Source organism: Camelus dromedarius, chromosome 32 (assembly GCF_036321535.1).
Source record: "Camelus dromedarius isolate mCamDro1 chromosome 32, mCamDro1.pat, whole genome shotgun sequence".
In the NCBI taxonomy this organism is placed as follows: domain Eukaryota; kingdom Metazoa; phylum Chordata; class Mammalia; order Artiodactyla; family Camelidae; genus Camelus; species Camelus dromedarius.
In genome coordinates this window covers 23,574,645-23,590,105 of record NC_087467.1, presented here as the reverse complement: position 1 = coordinate 23,590,105, position 15,461 = coordinate 23,574,645, and the positions used below count along the sequence as shown (strand labels likewise).

The 15,461-nt window shown below is 50.1% G+C and overlaps 1 protein-coding gene across 8 annotated transcripts in view; it reads right to left on the bottom strand.

Annotated features, from left to right (window-relative positions):
• The window catches only part of LDLRAD4 (low density lipoprotein receptor class A domain containing 4), a 120,159-nt gene that overhangs the window by 90,248 nt on the left and 14,450 nt on the right, over positions 1-15,461 (bottom strand). For 3 of the 8 annotated variants that reach the window (XM_064481684.1, XM_064481689.1, XM_064481688.1), the window contains exons 1-2: positions 12,970-13,663; positions 750-840 (exon numbers count right to left, since the gene is read on the bottom strand). The gene's annotated coding sequence lies outside the window, so the exon portion shown is untranslated. Of the gene's footprint in view, positions 1-749; positions 841-12,969; positions 13,666-15,461 lie in introns of those variants that run through there. The other 5 variants (XM_064481685.1, XM_031439263.2, XM_064481683.1 and 2 more) reach the window with 4 other exon arrangements.

The following is a 15,461-nucleotide window of genomic DNA, read 5'->3' as shown; positions in this document are numbered from 1 at the left end:
CCACTGGGGCTGGCTCTGAATCAAGCTTTGGGTCTGAGGATGTCCAGAGGGAACCACAACACAGAGGTGTCATCCAGGCTTCTGCTTCCAGACACCCCAAGGCCCAGCCACTTACACCCCACCCTCCAAGAAGAAACACAGGAACACAAACATAAAGCCCAATGCAGCAACTCAGGAGGTCAACACCACTGCACAGTACAGACCACGTGTGCTAGCGACACAGAGAGGAAAGCCAAACAGCCAGGAGAGGAGCTGGTGTGTACGTGGTGTGCGCTACAGGCCGGGGGCCGTGTGAAGCTCAGGGCTCAATACTTCTCATGGGGACCCACCATGGTTCCCATTTCATGAAGCTGGAAGCCATGCAAAACAGCAAGTTTGGAATGGGAAATAAGAATCCCATTTCTCACCGACCATAAATGGTATTAAGTGCTCAGGCTCAGCAATAAACACAAATTAAAGAATAAGGTTGTATTTCTAAACATACGCTAGTAAATCCAGAAACACATATTTTACATACACTCATAGCCCCCTGTAAACATACTGGCATATTAAAAAAAGAAATCACATTTAATCTGGTATTGTGCAAGTTTGCCCCATCAGTGGTGAAAAAGTCACCCTGGTGAGATGGTCTATACACCCAGAAGTTGGGACCACTTTCCTGAGAGGAACAGCATCCCAGAACAGTCAATGCTGGGACAAGCTCTGCTTCAGGAACGTTACCAAAGGGGAGAGTCTCAAGTTTTACTCACCTTTTAAGCTGTATGAAAACTGATGTCAGTTCTTGAAAATGGTCCCATCAGGAGACAGCAGTTTGACGTTACAAATGTAGAACTTCAACGGCTGAAAGGAAAAATAAAGAATTCCGGTGAGCCATTTCTTGGTTTCTCTAAGTGCATCGTCCTCTTCCCCAAGTTTCAGAAAATATTTGAGGACTCATGATAAAAAGCAAAAAACATCAAAATGAGTAAAATAAGCATCACATTATAAAAAGAAGGAAGAGATAATTACAGCAGAAAACCTTGGTACAGGATACAACTGAATAGGGGATAAACCCCACAAGCTCTCTAGCTGCCACAGTGGCCCCAAGTTCCCAGCTTCCAATCACAGAACACACGCTTGTTCCTTCAAACTCACGGGCCTTTTCTTCAATGAGGGGTCATGAACATATAGTGCATAATGTCCTCAGTGGACTTAGGTTTTTTTAACCCTAGGCGTCCTAAGTATGGCTGTGAAAAGACCACTACCTTTAACAACCCAAAGTATCTCACCACCACACGGATCCACGGATCCTTAACTGCAAAGGGAGGCAGGCCCAGTGGAACCTTTTTCCTCTCCCGAAATTCCAGTCTAATTTTGCAGGAGCATCACTGACCCCTGCTTAATGAAGCCCGAGCTAAGGTGACAATGTCCGTGACTGTCTGCGAGGCTGACTTAACACATGCGGCAGAAGGTCCTCCAGACTCCGTCCAATTCACACAATCTGTTCCCGCATCTCCATCCCAATCTGGTGAGTATCCCACGTGCTTCCCGCCATTCCAGGTCACAGAGACATTCCAGGTAAACTCAGTCAGCTCTGCTGGGGACACCACCATAGCCCGCAGCACCCAGCCTGCCACCATGCAAGAGGAGTCTGTCTGGCTCGCATGCTGCAGTGCTCTCTCCAGGAGACTTATCCCCCAAAGCATGTTCCCGCCATGCCACCCGAGTGATCAGCCAATGCAGAGACACCAGATGAAAAGTGACTGTGTCTAGCCAGAGGACCCTGTGAGATTCCTGTGGAGGTCCACTCCAGCCACAAGCCAAACAGCCCCCTCTTTGCACGTAACTCCTTCCTGCCAACACTGTGACCCTGCAGACATTACTTTCCCCTCCTGGGAGAAGCAAGCAGCCCGTTTCTGACTTTCCAGATGATGGTTTATTCCTCAACTGACACTGCTCTCGGCAGTCTTCCTAGGATTTAAGGGTTGATTTCTTGGAAAAAGAAGTCAGGGAGGAAACCACAAATGTATGTGGTGGGCAGAGGTCTACAGGGACCCCAGTGGGTCACACTTCTGCATAATTTCCTCCTCTTGAGCACAGGCAAAACCCACGACTTGCTTCTAACCACCAGAACACGACAAAGTAACGCAATGTCGTTCCCCCAACCAGGCTATGTTATATAAGGCTCCATCTCAGTCTAGTAGAAAGTGAGACTCCTTTTCTGGCCCTGAAGATGTGGCTGCCACATCTGAAGGACGTGTGAGGGGCCACATGGTGAGGAACTGCAGGGGCCCCTAGGAGCTGAGCATAACCCCCAGCTGACAGCCAGCCACGAAACAGGGACATCAGTCTATGGCTGCCAGGAAATGAATTCTGCCAACAATTTACATGAGTTTAAAAGTGGATTCTTCCCCCACTCACACCTCCAGAAGAGAACACAGCTGGGCTGACGGCTTGATTGCAGCCTTCCGAGATCTTGAGCAGAGAACCAGCTAAGCCATTCCCAGAGTCCCAATCCATGTAAACACTGAGGTGACATACAGGTGACCGTTTAAGCTATTAAGTTCATGGTCATTTGTTTTGCAGCAATAAACAGGTTTAATTTAATAATTAATTGAGGGTACATAAAATCTACATTAAATGCATACATAACTAGTACATCAATACAGCCCTCTCTACCTGCCTCATGCATCCACCAGTAAAAACTCATTTCTCCTACTTCACCATGAGCTCCTTGCGGGCAAGAACCACATCACCATCACCATCACCATCACCCAGGCAGCCCCAAGACTTTGAAGACTGTGTGGCAAACAGGAGGCTCCTAACATTTTTTAAAATAAGCCAAATTTGAAGCTATGATTTGCCAATCTCTATTTACTGCAATAAGGCCAAAGCAAGAGAATTTGTACAATCCTTCAAAGCGGAGCTCAGAACCTCAAAATTAATTTCAAAATAAGCAGAAGACACTTGGCTGCAATGTTGTACCCCCAATGATGAATCAACAATTTCTGCAATAATGGTTATTTCATTCTACCTGTAATCCTGAGTCAATGCTTGTAAATGTCGCTCACTAATTACCACTTTCGCCAAATACACTTGTCACTTCTCTGGCATTAGCTATCTATCAACTGAAGGTTAGAAACAAAACAAATCCCCTACGAACATTTCCAAAGTAAGAATTTGTGAATCATTCTTAATTCTCCATTTATACCAATAATGCATTCCCAGCCAAAATGGAAAAACCTGTGTAGGTCAAATAACCTGGCTTTAATTCTGAAACAAAAATGCTAATCCAACTTCATGACAATCTATTTCAAAGGTTAAGATTTTTTAAATTGATGATTTGTAATTCTTGTAAGCAAGATTTAAGCTCTGTTTAAAATTAGAAGTCGAATGCTTAAGTCATTGTTTTTGCTACCTCTAAGAGAGGAATTAGTTTATTACAAAGAATGTTGTGTCTATTTTAGATTTCAAAAGGACTAGTTTGTTAAGAGAGACTTTAAAATACTCAAATCAGTTAAATTACTCAACAAATTACAAAATAAAAACTTTCCTCATTACAGAAACCCATTATACTCCCCTGAAATCCATATTCAGGACCTTATCGTATGCTCTTGCTCCCTCATAAATCACTCAATAAACCTGAACTTTCTAAGGTTTACCCTGGGCACAGCCGCACCAGCAGCAGGATTCTCATACTCAAGCCAAGAAACACTAAAAACACCAGTTCCATGACATACAGGGCAGAGAATTTCAGTAAATTCACCCCTCCTCGGCACAACTGCAACCCTCTTGGGCCCATCTCCATGTGTGAATACAACCAATGACCCAGAGCAGGGACCCGGAGGGTAGAACCCACCCAGCTCCCTCCACCCGCAGCTCCGGGGAGCCTTTCCCACAATCCCACAAAGGCCAGCATCAACGCCACGCGCCCACAAAGGAAGGACACGCCACCTGGGGATGAGGCTCACTCAGAGGGACGGCACTGGCGGAGGCCCTCCCGCCCCGGCCTGGTGCTCGGACGACCGCCGGAGCCACCTCAGGACGCGGGTGCGCGGCCTGCGAGGCTCGGCCAGGCGGAGCCGGCTCCCTGGAGGACCCCTCGCACCGCGCCGGGAAGGGGACATGCGGCGGGCACAGGACTCGAGTCAGCAGGGAGGTGGACACCCGCTCTCCTCCAGGAGAAGCGGACCAAAGGTAGGCAAGGGCCGCCCAGGTCCTTCCGCTCCGGCGGGCAAGGAACCCGCGACAGACCCCTCCCCGAACTGCTGGCGGACTCCACCTGGACCGCTCTCTGCCCGGAAAACGGGCGGAGGTGGGGCCCGCGGGCGGCAGGCAGGGCGAGAGGGCGCCTCAGAGGCCTGGACCCTCCCAGCGCAGAACAGCCGCCGGTCGCCGAGGCAGAACCGCACAGGTGTCCGGTCTCCGGCCCCACTGCTTCGGGCTGTGAAGGTCAGAGGCTCCACCTCCCAACTTCTCAGCGGCCAGAGCGGCCCGTGAGGGACCCAGGGAACCTGACGAGCAACACGGCACTGCCAGGCGAACCACAGCCAACATGGCGGCCGGGCCCTGCTTCCAGGACGCCGTCGCCCGAGCGCAGAGCGCGCGCACGGGGAGCACGCATGCGCCGGGGGGACGCACGAGGGGAGCACGCACACGCACGGGGGCGCACGAGGGGAGCACGCATGCGCATGAGGGGAGCGCGCACGAGGGAAGCACACACACGCACGCACGGGGGGCGCACGAGGGGAGCACGCACGCGCACGAGAGGCAAACACGAGGCACACGTTTGCGCCCCGGGGCTGCAAAGCCCTTAGGACTGATGATTCTGGATCCTGAAAGGGAGAAGTAAACGTCTCAAACCCGACGGGGAACAAAAGTTTGTGACAAAGGTAGAAAAAGCACCGTAAGCAACCAAAAAAAAAAAAAAAAGTTTCTTTTAAGTGATGTTCTGGCCCAACGGGTCAGTCTGGTTACAACTGTCCCTTGAACAGGGGTTTGAGCTCCGGGTCCCCCCAACGCGGGCTCTCCCCCACTTTCCTCGCACAGATCTTTGAATTCACTAGTAGGGGGCGGGGTCTCTGCTTCAGCAGAGACCGGCGCACAGGGAACCGGAGCACGCGGAACCGCAAGGAGCAGGCTTCCCATCAGCTTCCCGCCCGACCCCATCCTCCAGTCCCTTTGTCCCAGCGCCTTCAAGGAGCGGCTCTGTCTCCAAACTCAAGGGAAGAAAGTCACAAACCAAGGCGTCCACAAAAGATCACAGAGCAGCTCTGTGGTGTCCTGGAAGGACGCCCTCTTGAAGCGGCCCAGCGCACATCCCATTGCAGATGTCACCGTGCCTGTCAGAAGCCAAACGGACGTGCAGCGTGGTCACCGCAGCTGGAGCTCCGCGGGCAGTTCGGGGGACGCCGCCCGGGGTCAGACCTGGCTCCACGCAGTACAAGAGGGGCCCTCCTGATCAGGGAGGACTGGATACGGATGCCAGGGCTCATTCCGGAAGTATCTTGTCCCGAAAATCCTGCTGGTGACCCCTCCTCAGTCCTGCTCCAGCAGTTTCCAGTGTTCCTGGGCAGTCCTCACCTTCCCACCCTCAGGTATTGTCAGGACCCGCCCACCAGAATACCAACCCTTGAGGACAGGTCTCATGTTTTCTGGGCTTTTTATAAAATCGCCTCCCTCCTGTGCACCCCCTACCCAGACTTGTGTCTCCCTATTGGGATTCCCCAGCAGAGCAGCCTCAGAGAAGACTGGAGGCAGAGACTCACCTTCCACATCTCACCACCTCTTACACCCTAGGGCTCGAGCCTCGTGAGGGTGAGGAAGAGACCTAGGGGCACAGAGGTGGAGGGTCTTGACCTAGGCACCAGGTGGGTCAAGTCCTGGGGCACAAGCTGTGTGAAACTCACTCTGTGATTGGCACCCGCATACCAGAGCCCCCTTGTGACACAGAGCAGTTGCCGCTGGCATGCTAAAGCTAAACACCCTGGTCACCCGAACATCCGGCCACATTGCCCAGGGCCTCGGCATGCCCATCAGACGGCAAGGCCGCAGCCGCAAGAAACAGCCTCCACACCCAGGACGGAGCTCTGGCCCAAGTGCCCCATTCTCTGCTCTTTTTGACCTCCTGCTTGGACACTTAATTATGACAAGAAGTCAAACAGAGAAGGATACTCAGGCATCTTGGTCGTTCGTGTCTACACAACAATCACCCGTGTGGGCTTGGTGCCCAGCCTGGGCTTGACACTGTCTTCACTCACTCCTCACAGCAACCTTGCACAGGTGCCGCTAGTGCCCTTGGCTGACGGATGAGGAAACCGGAGTCTGGAGGGCGCAGGTAACTTGTCCAAGGCCACACAGCTATGAAGAGCTAGGACTTAAACCCTATTCCATCCTACAGGTAGAGTCACACAGCGATCAAAACTAATAGTTACAAATAAGGGATAAATGAGTATGCTTTGTTCCTGGGGATTCCTTTGAAAACGAAGGTGTGTTTTTGTAGTCATGATCTTCAGCCCCACCCTTTACTACCGTGTTAGGAAACAGCAGCAAGTCATTCATCACAAGCAGTCTTTCAGCTTCTTCTGGACGTTCCCCTGAACACCCCACAGGCAGGAGCAACTGCAGATGCCGCGGACCACACTGGGTCAGCACGGGCGGCTCAGTCCCAGGCTGGGGAATACCCGTCATACCCCAGCCTTCCTGCCATGCACCATCAGAAAGGAAGGAGGACTAGGCTGTCATTTCCCTGAAAACCCAAAATGGAACATGGGAAATGAGACAGACACAAGTCTGCTGCCAAAATAACATGTCTCCTGGTTTTCACAAGTTTTATCATAAAGGTAAAATGTCTTCTCAGTATTTCACTGACCTCTTGGTCAGTGAATACAGACCCAGCTCTTGGCAGAGAGCTGTTCCCAGGGCTAAGTCCCTGGAACCGGGAGGGAGCAAATGCTCAAGGCTGGGAAGAGACGGGACACGCCATCCCATCCCATGAGTAGGAAGAAGAAATCTGAGTGTGTCAACATCCATCTGGACCCATTGGACTGGCACCCGGCCGGTAGGCACCACACGTAAGACCTGACTCCTGGCCCCAAGCATCCGTGAGCAGAACAGGGTGACAGCCAACACGGAACCTGCTCGGCAGTCAACCAAGCAGGTGGCCGGGAGGTGGAAGCACCTGGAGACACAGAGCGGGCAGGGTGGCCTCTGGCCATGGCTGGAAGGAGGCAGGGGGTTGGACAGGGGTCAGCGCTCCAGGGAGGAATCTAGAAGACGGAGCAGGGTGCTGGACACAGGGCAGAACAAATGAGGGCAAAGGCACCAGGAGACGAGGTCTGAGAGGCCACGGGGGCCAGCGGGCTCATGGGCAATTGTTTGGATTGGCTTTCACTCAAGAGCGAGGAGAAGCCACTGAGTCATACCTTCATCCGACGAGGGCTCACCCGACACCAAATTCACCGAGCCCCAGCCGGATGCTGAAGGCTCAGGTAGAGGCAGAACCCGGCTCTTCCCCCTCCACGACGGCCACGGCCTCCACCACGTGGACTGAGCAACCAAGGCCTCACATGGGAGCCTGGGAGCAAGCATCCTGCAGACCCTTCTCCACCCTCTGCTGACACTCACCAAGGTGACACCAGAGATATGGGAGACACTACAGGTGCCCAAGCCTCATTAAAAACCGCATGAAGTTCAAAATCATTTCAGTCTTGACTGTGCCTCATTGGACTCCACATATTTAACACTACCAGCGGTAGTGTGATGGCTCTGAAGTAACTGCTCATCGATCTCTAGATACATGTTTGCCATTTTTGTAAACTGAGCCAACAATAAACATCTATGCTTGGTCTCCCTCCTCCAGTAAATTACCCAAGACTGTGTCTTTCAATACTTCCTCTGTAACTCCTCCATAATACTGTCACTTTGCACTTTCAAACACTGTTAATGCAATATATATATGTAAATATGTAGACATATACGCATGCACACAAACACACACGTACGAGCAGATATCGTGTGTACACGTATACACGTGCAGAGTTGTGATAGTAAATATTTACATATACGTACCACGTGCATAACTTCTTTAAAATTTCTAACACTATGTAGCCTGACTATGTGAAGTACATTCCATCTTCTCTTCTCCTCCAGGTCACTTTTTTAGTGCTGGTTGTGACCTACTAAAATGATTTCACGACCTGCCAACAGGTTGTGACCAGCAGTTCTGAACACTGGTCTAGGCACTTAAATAAAGCACTTAATTAACGACTTAACGAGCCCACATCCGTCACATCAACTGTCTCCCTGCCTGCAGAAAAGCGCACACTCTGCTCTACCAGGGAGACTTTGGGGGCCCTGAAGGACCCCCCTTCACAGCACAGCCCTGCAAGACTGACCAGGAAGCAGAGCAGAGGCCACCGACACCACCTGTGCATAAACTCCTCACAAAGTCTGGGGTCTGGTGTCCTGAAGTAACTCAATGAAAGCACACTCGCTGCTAAGGGGTCTTTGCCTTTGGCCTTCAGTGCTTTGATAAACTTGGAAATGGTGACTGAACAGGCCTGGCATGAGCTCTGCTTGGCGCTCAAGAGCAGAGCAGAGTCAGACTCAGCTGGTCTGCAGTGAACCCTAAGATTCCGCACTTTTAACAAGCTCCTAGGGGGTGCACCGTTGTAGTCCAGTAACAAAGTGCCAGAAAGCCCTGGTTTCTACAGATCAGGGAAGCTCCTTAGCCCCTAACAACATGTGTTCGATGCACAGCAGAGCGCTTGCTTGCTGGCAGGCATTCAGGCAACACCCACAGCGTGCTCATGTGAGCTTCAGGACTGGTGGTGATGGAAGGGCCCCCTGGGAAGAGTGGAGGGCAGATTCAGCCACCAAGTGAGGGGGAAAAAGAAGGCGGGGCCTTCAGGTCCACTGGGAGACCAACAGGAAGGCGGGGCCAGGTCCACTGCAGAAACCATAACCTGCCCAAGGAGGGAAAGAACATCTGCTTGGAAGCAACTCGGACACACCAAAAGTGAGCCACGGTATGTCAAAGTGGCTGCAAGCGCCCCGGCAGGCTGGAGATGAACACTTCTGATGAAGCCACCATTCAAAACAATGTCCACCTGCCCCACTTTACTTGAAGTAAACATAGATGCCCCAGTATTCCCATGTTAACCGATCATTTTAATTGAGGACAGATACATGGTTCTACTACCTCGTTAGAGGTCAAGTTCAGAACACACATCTGGTTGTAAAGACTGTCATTGGCCAAGTCCTTATATTCCATTATGTCAGATTTTTCTTAAAAAATTACCACATTCCTCAGAATAGAGAGCCCAGAAATGAACCCACAAACTTTTGGTCAACTAATCTTCGACAAAAGAGGCAAGAACACACAATGGAATAAAGACAGTCTCTTCAGCAAATGGTGTTGGGGAAACTGGACAACAGCATGTAAATCAATGGAAGCTAGAACACTCCCTCACACCATACACAAAAATAAACTCAAAATGGATCAAAGACTTAAACATAAGACAAGATACAATAAAACTCCTAGAAGAAAACATAGGCAAAACTATCTGACATACATCTCAAAAATGTTCTCCTAGGGCAGTCTACCCAAACAATAGAAATAAAAGCAAGAATAAACAAATGGGACCTAATTAAACTTACAAGCTTTTGCACAGCAAAGGAAATCATAAGTAAAACAAAATGACAACCTACAGAATGGGAGAAAATTTTTGCAAATGAAATCGACAAAGGCTTGATCTCCAGAATATATAAGCAGCTCACACGACTTAATAAGAAAAAAACAACCCAATCCAAAATGGGCAAAAGACCTAAACAAGCAATTCTCCAAGGAAGACATACAAATGATCAATAGGCACATGAAAAAATGCTCAATATCACTAATTATCAGAGAAATGCAAATCAAAACTACAATGAGGTATCACCTCACACCAGTCAGAATGGCCATCACTCAAAAGTCCACAAATGACAAATGCTGGAGAGGCTGTGGAGAAAAGGGAACCCTCTTTCACTGCTGGTGGGAATGCAGTTTGGTGCAGCCACTGTGGAAAACAGCATGGGGATTCCTCAAAAGACCAGGAATAGACTTACTATATGACCCAGGAATCCCGCTCCTGGGCATATATCCAGAAGGAACCCTACTTCAAAAAGACACCTGCACCCCAATGCTCATAGCAGCACTATATACAATAGCCAAGACATGGAGACAGCCTAAATGTCCATCAATAGATGACTGGGTAAAGAAGATGTGGTATATTTACACAATGGAATACTATTCAGCCATAAAAACCTACAACATAACGCCATTTGCAGCAACATGGATGTCCCTGGAGAATGTCATTCTAAGTGAAGTAAGCCAGAAAGAGAAAGAAAAATACCACATGAGATCACTCATATGTGGAATCTAAAAAAAAAAAAAAAAAGAACATAAATACAAAACAGAAACAGACTCATAGACATAGAATACAAACTTGTGGTTGCCAAGGGGGAGGGAGGTGTGAAGGGATAGACTGGGAGTTCGAAATTTGTAGATACTGACAGGCATATGTAGAATAGATAAACAAGATTATACTGTGTAGCACAGGGAAATATATACAAGATCTTGTGGTAGCTCACAGAGAAAAAAAAGTGACAATGAATATATGTACATTCATATATAACTGAAAAATTGTGCTCTACACTGGAATTTGACACATTGTAAAATGACTATAACTCAATTAAAAAAAATCCAAAAAATTACATTCTTCATTTTACACTATTCTTAAGAAATATTTCCCAGCATTTTCTCCATAAGATCATCAAAAACTTACTATTGAAGTTGAAATTCTACACACTTGGAGGCAACTTTTAACCAAGTACAGTCTGCACATGCTGTTATACAAGCTACTGAATTAATAAGGGTAAAAATAAAATTCCAGAAAACCTATGCAGTTCAGCCTTCTCTTACTTGAGGGCATAGAGTCTCTCCTCATTCTTGCAGGTTTCATTAAACCAAGCCCAGGACACTGTGAACTGATTAATTAAACCAAGCCCAGGACACTGTAAACTGACTTGCTAGTTTCCATACTTGCTGCCAAATATCCACTTCTGCAAAACCAATTTCAACCAAAAAAAAAAGAAAAAAGAAAAGCTAATCTTCTAGTTCTTCATGTGGTCCCATTTATTCAGAATGTGGGGTAAAAAGTTGGAAGAAAGGAAATCAATAGTTGACAAATAATGCAAATGTTAATGTCTTCATTTTTTAATCACTCCATTGTCTCAGAATCATTTCCTCCCCTGAGTTCTGGAAGGTTTTAAAAACATGGACACTGCCCAACAATGACCCTGTTATAAGCCAAAGTTCAGCTATTGTAAGGAATTTACTACCTTTCAGCTGGAGGAGTTCTCATGAAAATCCTTCCGAACTACTGACTCTGCTAAGAATTTTTACAGGTTTACAATATAATACTGCGTAGCTTCTAAACATTGTGGGGTTTTCCCCTGTGCATTACTTTAGGCTTTACGAAAGCAGTACAAGCAAAGGTTAATGACCAGTGAAGGGGAGACAGGGCCAGTGTGAAGTGACTTAGTGCGGCCACGCCAGCTGCAAGGAAATCAAGCCCCAGGCAGGATGCAGTGGGTGCGGGCCACCTCGCTACCAGAAGGAAGAGGAGTTTTCAAAGCATAACATTTGACGTCTGCTGACATTAAAATCTCTCTCTTCCTCAGTGTATGGTAGTAAACCCTTATTAGCACCAAGTTTTCAGATCCTCAGTGAATTCAGTGCCACTTAGCCAGAACCCCAACAGCTGGGAAATTCAAATAACTAACTTTGAGAAGGAAAACAGTTACCCCTACAAGGACCTGAACACACAAAACAATCCGCCACCTTCTCAGTTTCAGTGGCCGCCGGGACAGGAGGGAGGGGAAAGGAAGATCTGGGCGGTGAAGGAGGAAACCAAGGCGCAGGGAGAGGAAGGGACTGAGAGGAAAGGCCACGAGTCAGGCCGCCCACAACCCAGCCGCCCACGAGGCACAACCCATCCTGCCCCCGTGACAGTGTGACACTGTGCCTCAGCCTCAGGAGGAAACTCTGCAGGCACATGGGTGAGGAGCACAGGATAAAGAGAAGCCAAGGTCTACACGTGACACAGCCAAACTCAGCAAGGACGTTACTGTCGATCCCACACTCCCCTCCTCTTCCCTCTGGTAACCGTAAATTTGTTACAAATTGCTGGACACGGCACACATAAGCAGCAAGGATTTACTGTATAGCACAGGGAACCACAGCCATTGTCTTGTAATAACCCATAACAGATCATAATCTGCAAAAAACAAACGAAAACAAATCACTATGCTGTATTCCTGAAACTAACACAATACTGTAAATCAACTAAACTTCAATTGAAAAAAAAAGACAGTGACTCACAATCCAAGGCTGTGGCCTGGGCCCCAGGACAGGCTGGCGTGGGGCTGGCCCCACCACCAATCCCAGGAGGCCCCGCCAGCTTCAGCCTCCCGGAGCCAACTGAGGACGGGCAGTGACCAGGCTGAGCATCCACGTGAAGGGAGGCGGCTCCTCCCAAGCTGCGTGGCAGCAGGAGCCCAGTCTGAGCGCAAAGCTGCGTGGCCCAGGCTACGAGCCTGTGCAGGTGGTTTTTAGAAAGTGAATTATCATGCACAGACCACACCCCCTGGAAACCTCCTGATCCTGAGAATATTGTCCCCATTTGTCTCAGATCCTCCGTGACCTGTGATGGGGGAACCAGCACTGCTGCTTCAAGAAAAGTGAGACAGACACCCGAGAGCTATAGTGCTGCACGTGCACACACACCCATGCACACGCACCCATGCACACGCATGCACACAGACACATGCACACGCACACACGTGCACACAGATGCACATGCGAGCACACACAAGCTACTCAACTGGGGCTTCTATAAACATTTGCTGAAACCTCGCCCGCCCCAGGCAGTGTTTTCTCAAAATTACCTTTCCACAAATGGAGAGGCCAGGAGTCGCCGTCACCGGAAACCGGAAAGCCAAGTCCTGGGCTGAGAAGCCACATCCTTCTGTGGTAAACAGTACGAGAAGGCCCGACATCCAGCCAGCGAGACAGCCAAGACCCCCGGCCTGTGCTTTTACCGGAGCCAGGACCTGGGCCCCAGGGTCTCGGGTGCGCCACCTCGCCGAGCTGCGGGGCTGGACCCCCCACGGCACTCCCACCTAGAAGCAGAACCCGCGGGGCCCTGCAGGAGCCAGGGAAGAACGGGAAACGCACTGTCCAGCCAAAGCAGGAGGCCCTGCGGGGCCTCAGTGGTGGACCCCACAGAGAAGCAGGGCCCACGGGGAAGAAAAGCCCACCTGCTCCAAATCCCAGGCACGTTTCCAGGTGTGCTTGGGCCTCAAAGGGGGTTGCATCCAAGGAGATGAGCTCCCCGCATCCAGCGAGGGTCACTCTGAGGCTGGATGGCTCCTCCTCGTCAAGTGAGGGACAGAGGGACCCCAGGGCCAATGGGACAGGTGACCACTCCTGCCTGTGAGGAGGACGGTCAGGAAAGGCCTGGAGAAAAAGACATCCTCACAGAGGGAAGGAGATCGTGGGAGAAAGAAGGACAGCAACAGACAACAGGACGTGAGGGGAGCCCGGCCCGAGAAGGGCCACCCAGAGTCCCGCCGCCTCCACCACTGCCGTGTTCCCCAGGCCCCGCCCCACCCCAGCAAGCAGGAACCGATTTGGCCAAATTAGGTAAAACCAACACTACTCGGCTGTTTCACCAAGCAGATCCGAGAGACCCACAAAGCGGTCTGAGCCCGCCAGCCGCCCCGGGAGCTGTGCTCAGAGAGGCCGGGGCGGCGCAGGCACGGCCCCGCAACTGGTTGCTCAAGCAGTGGCCTTCAACACTCTGCGCGTGCTCCTAGGGGCTACTGGAAAATAAAGTGGAGCCTTTTGTCTTTGAGGGGAGACAACGGATGCCCCTTGAGTTTTGTGTGTAGTACAGACAGACAGACAGACAGACAGGCAAAGCAGATACACAGACATGGAGACAAACGACAGATAAAGGTGACGGACGATGGAGACACAAGGGTTAGAGATGAAAGCAGGTGATACAGGTGACAGGAGTCAGGACCATACACGAGGTACTTAGAACATTCCAGGCTCGTGGTTTCCTTTACTCAGTGCCTCTCTAAGAGCTACAACTGGAGGGCGTTTCAGGATTAAGATTCCTTTCACCCCAAAATCAGATGAAAATTAGGAAGTAGCACAAACTATGCAAACCCACCCTTCATTTAAGGAGGTATCACGAAGCTGCAGTGGCCTCCAGGGGAACATAGCACCCCAGACTGCTTGAGTCCAGGACACGCCGTCACCCTGAACGGGCCCTGAGAGGAGGACGGAAGCCCCCCGGGGTCACTGGTCTGTGTCCAGTGGGGACAGCGGCCCACCTGCCCCTTCCGCACAAGGCGACACATCGTCCTCGGAGGGCATTTTCCACGAAGACCTTGTTTTATGGAGGGTTAAAGGCCAGTGGTTATGGCCGAATCCTTTCTGCTTCATTTAAACACTCTCAGTGATCCAGCTAAGGAAAGAGGGAATGTGCGTCATGAGAGACCACACCACGGCCTTAGGAACAGTGAGAAAGCAGTAAATACTGAATTAGGGAACAACAAATTTATCACTGCAAACTTCCGTACGGTGCAGTCGGATCACAAAAGCTTTAAGGGACCCGGTCAAAGACAGAAAGGCAACTGTGAGAAAGCTAACCTCCAGCACACAGGCGAGGGGTCACCCACTTTCCGAACCTCCCACTGGTCATTTTTAAACATTTGTTTAAAGAAACTTGAATTCTGAAGTCATAAAAGCAAACTTTAAGTAAATATCCAAATCTAGGGGCCATAAAACCCTCAAGAAAACGCATCCCATTTCCAGTGTCTTCACTGTTGTCCCCAGGACTACTTTATTAGCAGATCTCAATTTAATGCCAACCAGGAAAGGACTTCATAGAATTCACTGATTAGGACGAATCAGGAACTGAAAAAAGGCAACCCCACCATCCCTTTAGAGACCTGCTCCTTCAGTGCCAAGCAGAACACTCTGGGAGCACAGAGGAGACCAGGGCCTGCCCATCTGGACCCTGGCCGCCTGTGACTATCCTCCTGGTTGGAAAAAATGGCTTTGGGAAAATGGAAGTTCCTTTCTGAATATTAGGTGAACAGCAAGGAACAGAAGCAGACACTGGAGACCCCGCACCATCCCACCACTCTCTGGCCAGTGTTCATGTTCTAACTCCATCCACTGTCACCCTCTACCAGAACTGCCACTGGCTCGAACGCAGGGTTTCCAGCCTCAGCAGGACAGACACCTGGGACTGGATAATGCCCTGCCGTGGGGCCGTCCTGTGCACTGCGGGACAGTTTCAGGTCCTGGTCTGCCACCAAATGCCAGTAGCACCTCCTGCCTCCCAGTTGGAACCAAAAACGTC